The sequence below is a fragment of the Orcinus orca genome, chromosome 1, assembly GCF_937001465.1.
Source record: "Orcinus orca chromosome 1, mOrcOrc1.1, whole genome shotgun sequence".
NCBI lineage: Eukaryota > Metazoa > Chordata > Mammalia > Artiodactyla > Delphinidae > Orcinus > Orcinus orca.
The window spans coordinates 179890737-179903904 of record NC_064559.1 but is presented as its reverse complement, the minus strand read 5'-3'; the positions used below and the strand labels follow the sequence as shown (position 1 = coordinate 179903904).

Here is a 13168-nt window from a genome sequence, read left to right as displayed (position 1 = left end):
GAACAAAGAAAGTTTCCTTTTTTGGTGTTAAGGTTTCTTGCCTTCCAGCTGTTTGGCTCTCAGCCTGTGCCCTGCCTTCATCCCTCTAAGCTAACAACTATGTGGATAATAACACTTTCTTGCTTTTGTGTGGGGCTGTGTACTTTTCAGGACATTTTCATGCTTGCTGTCTTATTTGATACTCACAGAAACCCAGGGAGGATGGGCGAGAAGGAGGGGTAGATGGTAACACCTATCATTTTTCCCATCCCATCCATCCCCTTAAAATGATTTATTTTAAAAGAATTTAGAAAAATTATCCCTCTGCTCTTTTTCAAACAGATGGAAATGTTGAGATTGAGCTTGACTGATCTGCCCAAGATCACAGAGCAAGTTAATGGCTGACTGGATCTAGGTTTCCAATCATGGATCATACTTAAGTGGGACTGACTTAATAACATCGTGCAAGACGCTACTGGCCGTGGCAAAGGGTCTCTGAGAGAAGTGGTGGTTTTGGCATGGCTGCCCCTTTGAAGACTCCAGGAGTTATCCACAATCTTACCTCTCCAGGCCCTAAGAGACTTGACTACCCCCAGTGGCCTGGGTAGCAACAGGAGCTCACAGAAGTGAGCCAGGTTAGACATAAGGATTCAGTAACAGTTCCTCCGGTATCAGCCAGGATAAATGTCATTAAAAGAGTCAGTTTTCTTGTTTTGATTGCAGAGCACTTGGGGGGCGGTAAGACAGGAAATGTTGAGAACCACAGGTCTATCCCTCCATCAGCTCCTCTGAAAAAGAGGATGCAGAGGTCATAGTCCCTGCCCCTCCTCCCTCCCTAAACTCTACTCTGCAGCAAGGGCACCCTATCCCGGCTCGTCCATTTTGGGCCCCCTTGCCAACTGTGCTCCTTGCTGTATTCCCACCCCATCATTCCACAGCCCATCCCTTTCAGTCACAATGTGGAGTCAAGTTATCTTGGGAGGCAGGCAGTTAAGTTCTCCATCACACAGTTCTAATAGGGAAAGATGAGGAAGCAAAAGGAGTGGGAGGCTTTCTCTGTGCTTTCTCCAGGGTCTCCCTTGCTCCTGTCCCAATGCCCCAGGAGAGAGCTTAATGTTCTGCTCTGTGGCATCACCCAGCTCAACATCTGCAAACAGCACACCTGGGAAATTAATCATGGCAGTCAGCTAATGGCCAGGGCAGTGCCATGTCAGTCAGGGCGAAGACAAGAAAACAGAAAACATGCTTGGAATTTCAAACAGAGGTAATTTATTTCAGAGAACTGGTTGGCTTGAGGAAGCAAAAGGGTAAGGTGAGGAAGACTAGAGATTAGTAGCTGCAGGAAGCTTCTACCACCCCTAGACCTGGAGGATCAAATGGAAGGGTGTTTACTAGATCCAGAAGTGCACTTGCTGTTGATGCTACTGGAATATTGCTTTTGAAATGATGCTGCTGGCAGAACTGCCAGAGGTCACTGGAGTCTACAGCTATCCCTCCAGTACCACTGACACTTTTGGAAACGCTGAAGGTCTGAGCCCATAACCACCAGCTGCTGCCAGAGTCTCTAGCGGATGCAGAGAGAAAATGGCTTTGCCTCTCCTCCAGCCATCCCATCTCCAGCCAAACAATTTCCCACCTGTACTTCCCCTTGGCTGAATCTGACAGGAAGCCAGCTAGCAAGGGGAGTCTGGGAAGTGTACTTTTCAGGGCCTTTCAGGGCCTGGCACTCTTCAGCACAAAGCAGAGCATGGAAAGGCTAGATTAGAGCTCAGAGCAAACAGGCAAATGACCAGCACAAATGTTATTGAAACTTACAACTAATTTTGGCACCTCAAAGGCCATGTGTATTGAACATTAGTTGATTACCTCATTTTTCCATTTCCCCCGTTGCAACAGCCCCTGATTTCCTTTCTACGATCCATGTGTTTCCAGGAAGCTGACTCCATCAGGGAAGAGGAGGGGTGAGCTGGTCAATCTCACTGGCCAGAATGATTGGTTCAGGGTGGTGGTATGAACTCAGCCTGTCCAATCATAGTGAATCTCAGGATTTTCTTCTCAGGAGGAAAGAGTAGCCCGAAGACTAGGAGACTAATGTTTAGGCACATATGGAATGCACATGCTATAGCCACTGCGTAGGAAGCTCTGGCATACTGCATCAGGCTCATGTCCCTTAGGGTGCCTACTATTGGTCACAAAGCAAGGCCAATTTACACACATCATAGAAGAGAAAGAAAGTTCTAGGAATCAGCCACTCTTCTCATGGTCTCATCCTGGAACAGTGGCTTTAAAATATGTTTTACTGTGCCCTCAATAAGAAATAAACTTTACAGTATACATGTAGTTGGATATATAACTGAAACAGAAGTTTCACAGTAGTTTTCACAGTATTTACCCTTGCTATGTGTAATTAGTTCAAATTTTCAATTCTATTCCATTTTTTAAAATAAAGCTGGTTGCAAACTTCTAAGTGATTTTATGGTCTACTAATAAGCTAGGACCTGCAATTTGAAAAACACTGTCCTAGACCATTCCATCATCAATTGCTGCAAAACTTAACTTTGGATTTTAAGCTTCTTAACATTTATGAACTTTCCTGCTTCTGTATCCATATTCTCTGTCTTCTTTTGCTCTGAAGAAAAGTCTCAGGGTCCCAGCTCCTATCAGAGGTCAAACTCTACCCAATCTGTGCCAAGGACCCCAAAAACTTACTTCTGCAGATCTTTTCTCTCTTTTGCATTGTCAATTTCTGCCTGTCTACTGGAATACCTAGTTTACAAAATTGCTCTAGAGTTTTCCTTCTTAAAACTAAAACAAACCAACAAATAAAAAGCTCCCCTTGACCCCATTTCAATTCCTATTTCCTTAAGTTGAAGGAGAGTATATATGGTTGAATGGGACAGGAAACAGAAGGGTGGCCCAGAGATGAACTCAGTAGAAGGGGTGAGGACCTTGCCAAGAAGTCAAGAAGCGGGCATTCAAGGGAGAAGAAGGCATCATGATTTGTGTAAATGTATAGAAATCAGAAGTGAATTTCGACCCCAGAACTTTCTTCCTTAAACTCCTCTTTTGGCAATCCTCCTGCCTCCCAAATCTTTGCTGCTGGAGCCTAGACTCTGGAATCATGGAAGCTCAGGTTCAACTCCAGCCCTGAGGTTTCTGAACTGGCTAACTTTGGATAAATTACATCTCTTCTTTAAGTTTCCTCATCTATAAAATCAGTCTAATAAAATCTATCTCGTTGAGTGGGCTAAGAATTAAATGAGATCAACATAGGTTAGCTCTTATTATTATCAAGGCTTTCCCCAATCATTATGCAAAAGCTTTCTCCCCCACTAATAATCATTACCCTTGTGACCACTCGTTGAGCAATCCCTCTGTGCCAGGCAATATGCTGGGGACCTTACAAACAGGGTTTCCAAGCCAAGACGGATACCCTGGCACCTTCTCACTGCAGAGTTTTCTCCTTCTGATAACTTAACATTTTTAGAGTGTCTACCATGCACCAGGGAGTGGACTGGCTTACTTTCATTCATTCATTCTACAGATGTTAATTTAACACCTACTATGGTGTCTGGAACTTACTAGATGATGGGGATACCAAGAAGAACATGGCCCTGAACCCTGAAAGGCTCACAATCTAGTCACACAGTAAGTGCTATGTAATGAGGGTATTTTATGAGGTGTTCTTTTCTTCTAGCTTCCTGGTCTAGGCAACCCCATCTTTGGCTCCAGACCCCATGGCTGACTGTTTATGACTGTTTTTCTGGCTTGACCTTGGAGCCCTACCTTCAGGACATGCCTTTGGGTTTTTAGCTCCCCATGTGGCCATCAGGATTAAGAGAAAATTTTTGTGTTCCCTGTCTCTCCGTGCCTGGTATCCCCCCTCCAGAGGAAAGATACTTAACAGATGTCCAAAAGACAGGTAAATTGCTGGTCTGGCTCTTACCCCAACACACTTTGAACACTTCTGTCTTAATTCACTCAGTCTCCTAATTGCTAAATCCAACTGACTTTTTGTCCCTTTGCAGAATCTTTTGCCCCTTTCTCTCTTTTTGGTATCCTATGTTGTTTACCGTTCTTTACGTCTTTTAACTCTACAGCTCAGAGGGGTCAAGTAATCTGTTCAATTTATAAGAAGTAGAGTTGAGACTTGAACCTAGGTCGGGCTGACTCCAAAGCAGACGCAATAGCCAATATTCCACGCTGTCTTCCCAAGCAGATCAACAGTGTGGTCTGTATTGTCCAATATGTAGTCATTAACTACATATAGTTATTCAATTTTAAATTAAAATAAATGAGGAAAAAACTTCAGTTGCTCAGTTGTATTAGCTGTCTTCAAGTGCTAAATAACCACATGTGGCTGGTGATTGCTATATTTAACAGCACAGATAGAAAACATCTCCATTATTGCAGAGAGTTCTGTTGGATAGTGTTGCTTTAGATAAAGTGTAGGATAGCATTGGGTTAGATAGTGTTCTGTCCTCAGACCCCTTCCCTTTCCCCTTTCCCCCCTTATTTATTCTCAGAGAGTGGGCAGCCATTGGTTGGTCTGCCCAACTCTCTGCTCCCACTTTTCTATCCCTATACGCTACCACACCTTCATTCACAGGCTTACAGTGGCTACAGCCATGTGTATACCTGATCCTGTACCTCATAATGAAGTTGATTGGTTCAGGGGCAAACTTCTGGCTAAAGTTAATCCAAGGAACAGCTCTCTCTCCCAGGAATTTGAAATTGAGCCCAAAAATCTAGTCACCTGACTGATCTCTTTAATGTAGGCAACGTGGGATCTAGGGATGACCACATTTTCTTTGATCTGGATTGGGAAAACTGGTCTTTAGGGAGGTAAAGAAATGACAAAAACAGTTACATATATTGGAGAGAGTTGGATCTCAGAGCCCAAAGGATGTCTGGGCACTGTGTCCTTCTCTTTCTCTGAGCTCTGCCTTCCTCTGTGATGCCTTCATGCTCAGGCAGGCTCTGTCCATAAAGCAGAAATGATAGCCACCCACAGATCTTTATGGCTCAAGACCTACAGAAGAAAAGTCCTGTCTCTCCTATATTTCACATCTTTAGGAAGGCCTTGCTTAGCTTAGTTTGGGTCATGTGCCCATCTGTTCAGAAACTGTGATCTGTCTAAGCAAGGGTTCCTGGAAAACAAAGCCTGAAAAAGAGGTTAAGTGCTAAAGCTTTATATGGGATGCACAGTCCTAGGGCAGTGAGGATAAGGGGACAGGGGAAGCAGGAAAAGATGGCAAGCAATGCAAGGAAATGTTTGCTGCTACTTCTTTACGATGAGCTGTGAAGAGACACATCTAGTCTCTGGACAGGTCTACCCACTTGGCCATATAGAATGCCTATAGACGGGTTGTATAGAGAAACTATACCGTGAAACAGTCCATCAGAGGAAGGAAGGGAGAGTGGATTGTTCCCCCATTAATCATAGTTGACCCCATGGGCAGTTAAATCTCCTGTACTTCTAGGTTGCTTCATTGACCCCTTCAGCAGCTGCTTAGGAAGGCAGATCTCATGCTCTGTGAGGTGGTGTGTCCTCAGGGTCTGGAAATTGCAGGAGAAGCCAGAGAATCCATATTTGCAACTAGTTGGCCTCAGGAAGTGGAACTGTGAGGCCTCACTCAGAGTTGGTCAGCCACGTCTGTGGTTGAGGTGGAACAAGCAGCTGATGGTCTGGGAGCCAAATGATGCAGAGAGACTCTGAGGAGGCACTGGGCCAAGATGTGGGGATCATTATGATTGGTCAGACTGGGTCATAGGCTTACCCCTATGGCTGATGGGGTGGAGAGGAGGTACTACGATCTCATCCTCCTTCCCCTCATGTCAGTTCAGATCCTCAGAAAACAGACACCTAGACAGGGTTAAATGCAAGAAATGTATCATGGAAAACACCCATGAGGGAAAATGGGGGCAAGACCTAAAAGAGACCGGGAGAGGACCATCTGACAGTGACAGGTCTGACCCTAAGTGAAGAAGAAAGAAGGCGAGAGTTCTAGGTGGAAGCACCTTAGACTGCCGTGCAGCTCCAAGGAAAGGTTGTGAGGTCACTGAGGAGTCCTTGAGCCAAACTGTCCATCAGAAGAGTGTCACTTACCCCAGGAAGAAGTCTGTCCAAAATTCTCTGCTGTGCTCAGTCATCGGCCAGGAATAGCTTGTGGGAAGTGAGGCCTGGGGGTGAAGGGCAATGGATTTCAGAGCTCAGCAGCTGGGCTGCAAGGAGAGTGCCATTACCATTGGAAAGGGCAAGGGTGTTGAGCAGGCAAGACAACAAGTGTCCATCCTAGACCTTACAATGTCCCACTCGACACGCCCTGGAGAAGTCCAGAAGTCTTCATCTGGAGACTACCATCCTCCCATGTGGGAAACCTGGGGGTCATACTACACACCTTCATTTCTCTTGATCCCCACCCCTACAGCAGCTGATCAACAGTCCAGTCCTTCCAATCCTACGTTGGCAATATCACCGCTGCATTTGTATTTTCTTCCCTCCATTCTCACTGCTACATATGTGCTCAGGCTCTTGTTACATCTTGTCTGATATGTTGTGGAAGTCTCTGGTCATTGTGCAACCCTATTCCATCCTGTTATCTCTGCCAGATAGTCTTTAAACACAGTTTTGACCATGTCACTCCCCTCTGTAAAAACTTCTATCACTGGGAATGTAAAACAGTACAGCTGCTGTGGAAAACAGTATAGTGGCTCCTCAAAAATTAAACATAGAATTACCATATGATCCAGCAATTTCACTTTGGGGTATGTATCCCAAAGAATTGAAAGCAGGAACTCAAACAGATATTTGTACACCAATGTTCATAGCAGCATTATTCACAATAGTCAAAAGATGGAAACAACCCAAATGTCCATCGATGGATGAATGTATAAGCAAAATGTGCTATATACGCACAATGGAATAGTATATTCAGCCATAAATACAAATGAAAGTTTGGTACGTGCTATGACATGGATGAACCTTGAACACATTATGCTAAGTGAAATATGCCAGATAGAAAAGGACAAATATTGTATAATTCCACTTATATGATATACTTAGAATAGTCAAATTCAAAGGGAGAAAGTAGAACAGTGGTTCCAAGAAGCTGGGGGAGGGGAGGATGGGGAGTTATTGTTTAATGGGCACAGCGTTTCAGTATCGGATGATGAAAATATTCTAGAGACAAATAGTGGTGATGGGTGCACAACGATGTGAAAGTACTCAGTGCCTATGAACTGTACTCTTAAAAGTGATTAAAATGGTAAAACAGGGCTTCCCTGGTGGTGCAGTGGTTGAGAGTCCGCCTGCCGATGCAGGGGACACGGGTTCGTGCCCCGGTCCGGGAAGATCCCACATGCCGTGGAGCGGCTGGGCCCGTGAGCCATGGCCGCTGAGCCTGCGCGTCCGGAGCCTGTGCTCCACAACGGGAGAGGCCACAACAGTGAGAGGCCCGCGTACCGCAAAAAAAAAAAAAAAAAAGGGAAAACAAAAAAAACTTCCACCACTAACTCTCCTTACCAGAAGATAAAACCCAAGAGCCTTAATCTGACCACAATGTATTTTTCCAGATGATTTTTCTTCCTTATCCTCTTATTCTATATTTCCTCCATCAATTCCCTGCTTCCTATATTTGCTCTAGTGGTCACCTACACATGGCATGCTCTTCCCCTAATTCTACTCATTTTTTAAATGTCACATCCTCACAAATCTTTCCTGAACTCTTCCCACTATTTCATACTAAATGGAAGAAATCTCTCCCTTTTTGAACTCCCACAGCATGTGAATCTTATCTTTCTTTAGCACTTACCGCTCTTCTTTGAGATCAAAGAAGGCACACAATGAGATAGAGGGGTGTAGCTTAAGGTAGTCCAGCTGGTTGTCTAGACAGGTCCCTCTACAGTTCCAAAACTTTAAGGAATTTACCATCATCCCAGAACTGGTCTTCAGCCTTGCAAACTCAGAAGCCTGATTTTAATAGTAAGCACAGAATGGAACCATCTCCCAGGGGGACTCTTGTATTCTCTAAGTTCACAAAAACTGATAGTTACATAAACCAGAATCCAATAGATTAATTTACAATGAAAAATGCAATTATCAAAAGAACTTGGATCCTCTAGGTGACAGATTGCTAAATTCTGTCCCTACAGGAAATACATTTGCTGGGTGAGCGCAGAATCACACCAGGAAAAAACATTGATCTTAAGAAGCATTTCTTAGCTGAGGCAGCCTGAGATATTCTCACCCACTATAGGGATGACACGGACAAGGAAATGTTAATGCCCAGGTTGGCCTGACTGAGACAGGGCTCAGAAGGACAATGCTAATGCTTGCCTCTGTGACTGGGTTGTTTTGAGTCGTCATGGCCGATTAAGCCCGTCGGTTCACAGAATCTCTCTCCAAATAGGACACAGAATGATTGGTTGACAAGATTGATTAGGCTTCTGTTTATTAAATTACAATCACATCTGCCTTGAGATTCCTTTCATATGAACTGGATCAGAGTCTGGTTTATTTTTTGATCATGCTTGTAGCTAAGCTCTTGGCTTACCCCTACAGATAGCTAATTTCAGAACTGTATTTGCCAGTTTAGGCCAGCTAAGTTATGTTGCAGTAACAAACAACTAAAACAATCTCGGTGGCTTATAGCAAAGATTTATTTCTTACTCACATTACATGTCTTATGCGTCAGCTGTGGCTCTGCACATCTTCATTCTGGGACCAAAGCTAGAAAAGCAGCTCTATATGGAACATGATCCTCTCAGGGCTGAAGAAAAATATGGTGGAATCATGAGATGGTCCATACATTTCTGCTCAGAACTGGATCAAGCTATTTATACTCACATTTCACTGACCAAAACAAAGCCTAGCTTGATGGCATTAGGGTGAGAAGTATAACCTCCTAGGGACAGGCCAGATGGGGAGGGTTTTAGAAAAGGAAGGGCAGAGAATATTGATAACCACAGTCTACAGCAAGGACTAATATTCAGCCTGTATGTACTAGTGTGACTGATACCAGTTATAATACCGACTACTAAAATACTGAAATACTTTGGTACTAGCTGGTAAATAGCTGCTGTTCCAACTTTCCTGACAACTCCCCTCCCCTGGGACCTACTATTTAAAAACTAGCAACTGAAGGGTTAACACCTAGTACAGAGGGATATCTCTTGGACCCTTCCTGGAATTCACATCTGGTAGATCAGTGCTTGAGCAGTACCAGTTGTTAAAATATGTTTACTATCACCATTAGTTAATTTCTTCTACTATGTAAATTTTTATTAGTTTAATTCTGAGGGCAACCTGATTTCCACACTCCCAGAGGGAAACTGACTGCAGCCCCTATATACTGTCAATACTTAATTATAAGAATGATAACTAATAATACTAATTTGTGCTGCTTCCTGCACATTTTTATTCTCTTTCACAAGCATAGTATATGCAATAATTGCTCAATAAACATTTGTAGAAAGACTTAGCTAGCTTTTTCCCATTAGCTAAGCTTATCTATCTCAACATACTATTTCTTGAGTCTGTTTTTAATTTTTTACGCCATTTCTCAGGTCTGAAAAATCATTATCACTAACTTCTTTATAACACTTTTGCAATTTACAAAGCACTCTCCCTTATACTATTTCATTCAATCTCCCCAACACTCCCAGGAGGTAGGAATTAGATCATTTTACAGATGAAGAAATCGAGACTCAGTGAAGTCAGGTGTCTTATAACTAGTTAGGTTTTGTTCATTCATTCATCAAATATTCATTGAATGCCTGAAGTGAGATTTATTAAAGTTGGAGTTTAAAACAATTTCCCTGAGTTCAAGTCAAGGGTTTATTCCACTATTCTCAACTACTTTATCACCAGGGTCATAAACTCAAAGGAAGGAAATAATAATAGTGTATTGATTTTATTGTTGAGGACCCCTGCAACTCAAGTCTCAGAAAGGCTGTAAGGTCATTTGTAAAATTCAAGGTAACCACCAGCAGGAGCAGTCTCACTTCTCTTTGTGCCTGCAACCTAATGCAAACTGTCTCACTGTAGCTAATTCTACTCAATACATATTTGATGCATTTATCTACAGGTTTGGGGGCTTTTTAAACTGAGTTTCAACACTTACTAGCTGCGGAGCCTTGATCAATTTAACCTTTTTTGCGCTTCAGTTTTATCACCACTGAGATAAAAATAATGCTGATGCCTTCGACCAAGTAGTTGTGGAGATTAAAGCAGTAAAGCATGAAAAAGATATAATGTTCATTGTAGTTTAGTTTCCAATTGTTTTTTAAAAAGTTTTAAACTGCATTCAAGTGAGAAAAGCAATGTCCATGTCGACGTAAGGTAACAAGTGACCACTATTGGCAAGTGCTGCTCTTTGTTTTGGAGTATGTCATTTTACAGTTTTGGTGTTATAGCCCTTCTTTTACGGTACTGGTAGCTATCATAAGGCGCACTTAATTTGGCATTCCCACGTCGCCCTCCAGCCCCCAGCTCTGCTTCCTCCCAAATAAAAAAAAAAAAACTCACAAAAACTTTATTCCCCTAAAATTCAAAAGCTGGCGCACCAAAGCAAAGATCCACAAACACGGAACGCTCCACGAAGGTCACTACTAAACGCCTCCGGATCCCCCAAAAGGGGCGGGATCAGAAGGTTCTCGCCTCTCATTCTGCCTCACCAAGTCATCGCCCCTTCTCAAATCTCGCGAGACTTCAGGCAACTAAGCTTCTGCGCAATAAAGACACTGGGAGTCGAAGCGCCATGGGGAAGGGGGAGGGGAAGGTGAGGGGGAGGGGGGAAACGGTGCAAACGGCGTGGCCGCCATCTTGTTTGTACCCCCGCTTCGCGCGCGCTCCGTTTTCCCTGACGCACGCTTCCCCCTCCCCTCCGCCGTGCCCAGGTCTCTGCACTGCCCGACTCCGCAGGAGCGCGGGGGCGGCTCCTGCTCTTCCTTGGACTTCTAAGCAGAGGCGTGTGAGTGTGCGGGAGCATCCGCGGGAGGAAGGGGGAGAGGTGAGCGGCGGCGGCGGGGGGAGGGGCGGCGCTTCCCGCCTTCGGCGGAGACCTCACTTCCCTCGCGCGGCTGCTGCTGTAGTTCGGTGCGGCCTGCCCGCCGCCATGTTGTGTTCTCGCCGTACCCGCCGCTGTCGCCGCCGCTGCGCTCGTGGGGTCCGTACGCCTTGTCGGCCCGACCCGCGGGCTTTCTCCCATTGGCGGAAGGCGACGGCGGGGGGGCTCGCTCGTGATTGGTCGGTGGCGGGGAGGCCGAGGACCTGGCACGTTATTGGTCGCGCTGGCTCTGGCCTAGGGGGTGATGAAGGAATCGGAGGCTGTAGGGATGCGCGCGTCTGGGGCTCTCTGGCTGCAGGGTGATGACCCCCTACGGCGCAGGCGTGGGGTGGAGGTTGGGGGCGAGCCTAGAGGCCTTAAAGGGGAAGAGTGGGAGATGGTCTGGCCAGTACTTCGTGGGTAGCCTGTGCATGGCCGGGAGTGGGAGGCACTCCAAATTCCAGAGGTACCCTCCATGGAACGTGCATGGCCCGGGATAGGGGCGTGCAAGCGCCAAGGGTGCCAGGTTTGGAAACACTGAAACCCGAGTTTCAGGTTGAGAGGATCTTCGAGATCCAGGGGTGCTAGACTTGGAGTGTAACACAGGGAATGACCCTGATGTCCACGGGTGCCAGGTCTGAGGGTATGGTATAGGAGGAGAGGGCATCAGGGCCCTAGAGACATACCCGACGAACAATAGGATCAGATCAGGAATTTTGCTAGGGAGTCCCAGTTTTGAAACACTGAGGTTTTGGTGGAGCCCTGGAGTCCGTAGTTACCAGACCTGGGCAGTGGTGTGAGGAGCAAATAAACAGACCCAGACTGAGAGAGGGTTTCTATGGGATAGGTGTGCATGGTCTTAATAACTGAATGCCGAGCCTAGGAGGCACAGCATTAAGTAGTGACAGATCTATAGGAGTGAAAAAGCAGAAGCATTTTTGGAATTTTACGATTTGGGGATTATACTAAGAGAGTGGTTATAGATTATCGGGTCTCAGGACCATGCTGCTAGTTTTGAGATGTTCTACATGAAGTTTTACTGTTCTAGGAAAGATACAGTTCAGGGCTGAGTTTCGAAGTTTCCAAAGCTGCTCTTTTTAGCAAATATCAGATACTTTGCAATTATTTGTTTGAAAGGATATTGTTAGGTTCCTCTTTAGTGGAAGAGCGCTTGACAGAGATCCTGGATCTTGGCTCATTTATTTCCTTTTATATATGACTAAAAAATACACCCATCTTCATACACACTTTTTTTTTTTTTTAAATAGCTGGGGACAAAAATAAGCTCGTGCATAGCTTCTTGCATCTTGTCTTAAGTTAGAGGACTTGTCAACTCTCTGTGGTTCATATTTCAAAAAGCTTTTGTTCTAATTGAGAGCTGTTAGAGTCAGCTTATTGGGGGTACCTTTTCCATTGAATTGTGGTAACTTGGATTGTTCTACATTTGCTCCTCCCAAGGTTTGGGGATCATGGAAACACATTTGTTAAACCTCTGTGTTTTCCTAATTTGTTTTTCCTTGTCTGTCTTAGGTGGTTCTTTCAGCTTTAGATAGATATTACACTTCAGTTTTTATACCATTTTCAAGAAACTCCTGTGATTTTCACATTTCTCAGTTTTATGTGAATGCAACAGAATTTTCAAGAGAAAAGGGGAAAGTAGTAGAGGAAGGGAATTGACATTTTGGAGCACATTTAACACATTTCCTGTTAGGTAGGCATTATCATCCCCATGTTGCAGATGAGAAAATTGAAGATCAGAGAGGTTAAGTAGCTTGTCCAGTGTCACTCAGTGGTTCAGCTGGGATTCAAATCCAAGTTGCCTGATGTCAAAGCTTGTAGTTTTATCTACTATGTCATACTATCAACATAAGCCTGACTTGTCAAACTCCCAGATAGTTTTATATTTCACAGTGGATCATCTTTCTTTGACTTCTGGGTGTTAGGAGTGTATTGAGTGGGGAATTTGAGTAAGAATTTGTATTTATTTGAATAATTACAAAAAGAATTTTTGTACTGTCCAAACCACAGAATGGTAACCATATAGATTATAATTTTTTCAACTAGGTATTTAAATTGTATCCCTTGGTTTCTATTGTGAAGGGAGGGATTTACAAAGTAAACTGCTGGAGTTTTTCTGAACC

The 13168-nt window shown here is 44.4% G+C and overlaps 1 protein-coding gene and 1 long non-coding RNA gene across 7 annotated transcripts in view; one reads left to right on the top strand and one right to left on the bottom strand.

Moving 5' to 3' along the window:
- Nucleotides 1–814: 814 nt before the first annotated feature.
- LOC117200142 (uncharacterized) lies at nucleotides 815–11350 on the bottom strand. Of its 2 annotated transcripts, XR_007476818.1 has the most exons (4): nucleotides 11044–11350; nucleotides 8655–8741; nucleotides 6089–6162; nucleotides 815–5845 (listed from the first exon to the last, which is right to left on the bottom strand). It is a non-coding gene; the product is annotated as an uncharacterized LOC117200142 (long non-coding RNA). The 2 variants fall into 2 exon arrangements; XR_004481591.2 differs by lacking the exon at nucleotides 11044–11350 and having other exon boundaries at nucleotides 8655–10017.
- Nucleotides 10755–13168, top strand: part of NFYC (nuclear transcription factor Y subunit gamma) — a 63143-nt gene continuing 60729 nt past the window's right edge. For 2 of the 5 annotated variants that reach the window (XM_049708748.1, XM_012531918.3), the window contains exon 1: nucleotides 10761–10952. The gene's annotated coding sequence lies outside the window, so the exon portion shown is untranslated. Of the gene's footprint in view, nucleotides 10992–13168 lie in introns of all 5 variants that reach the window. The other 3 variants (XM_049708742.1, XM_033422006.2, XM_012531916.3) reach the window with 3 other exon arrangements.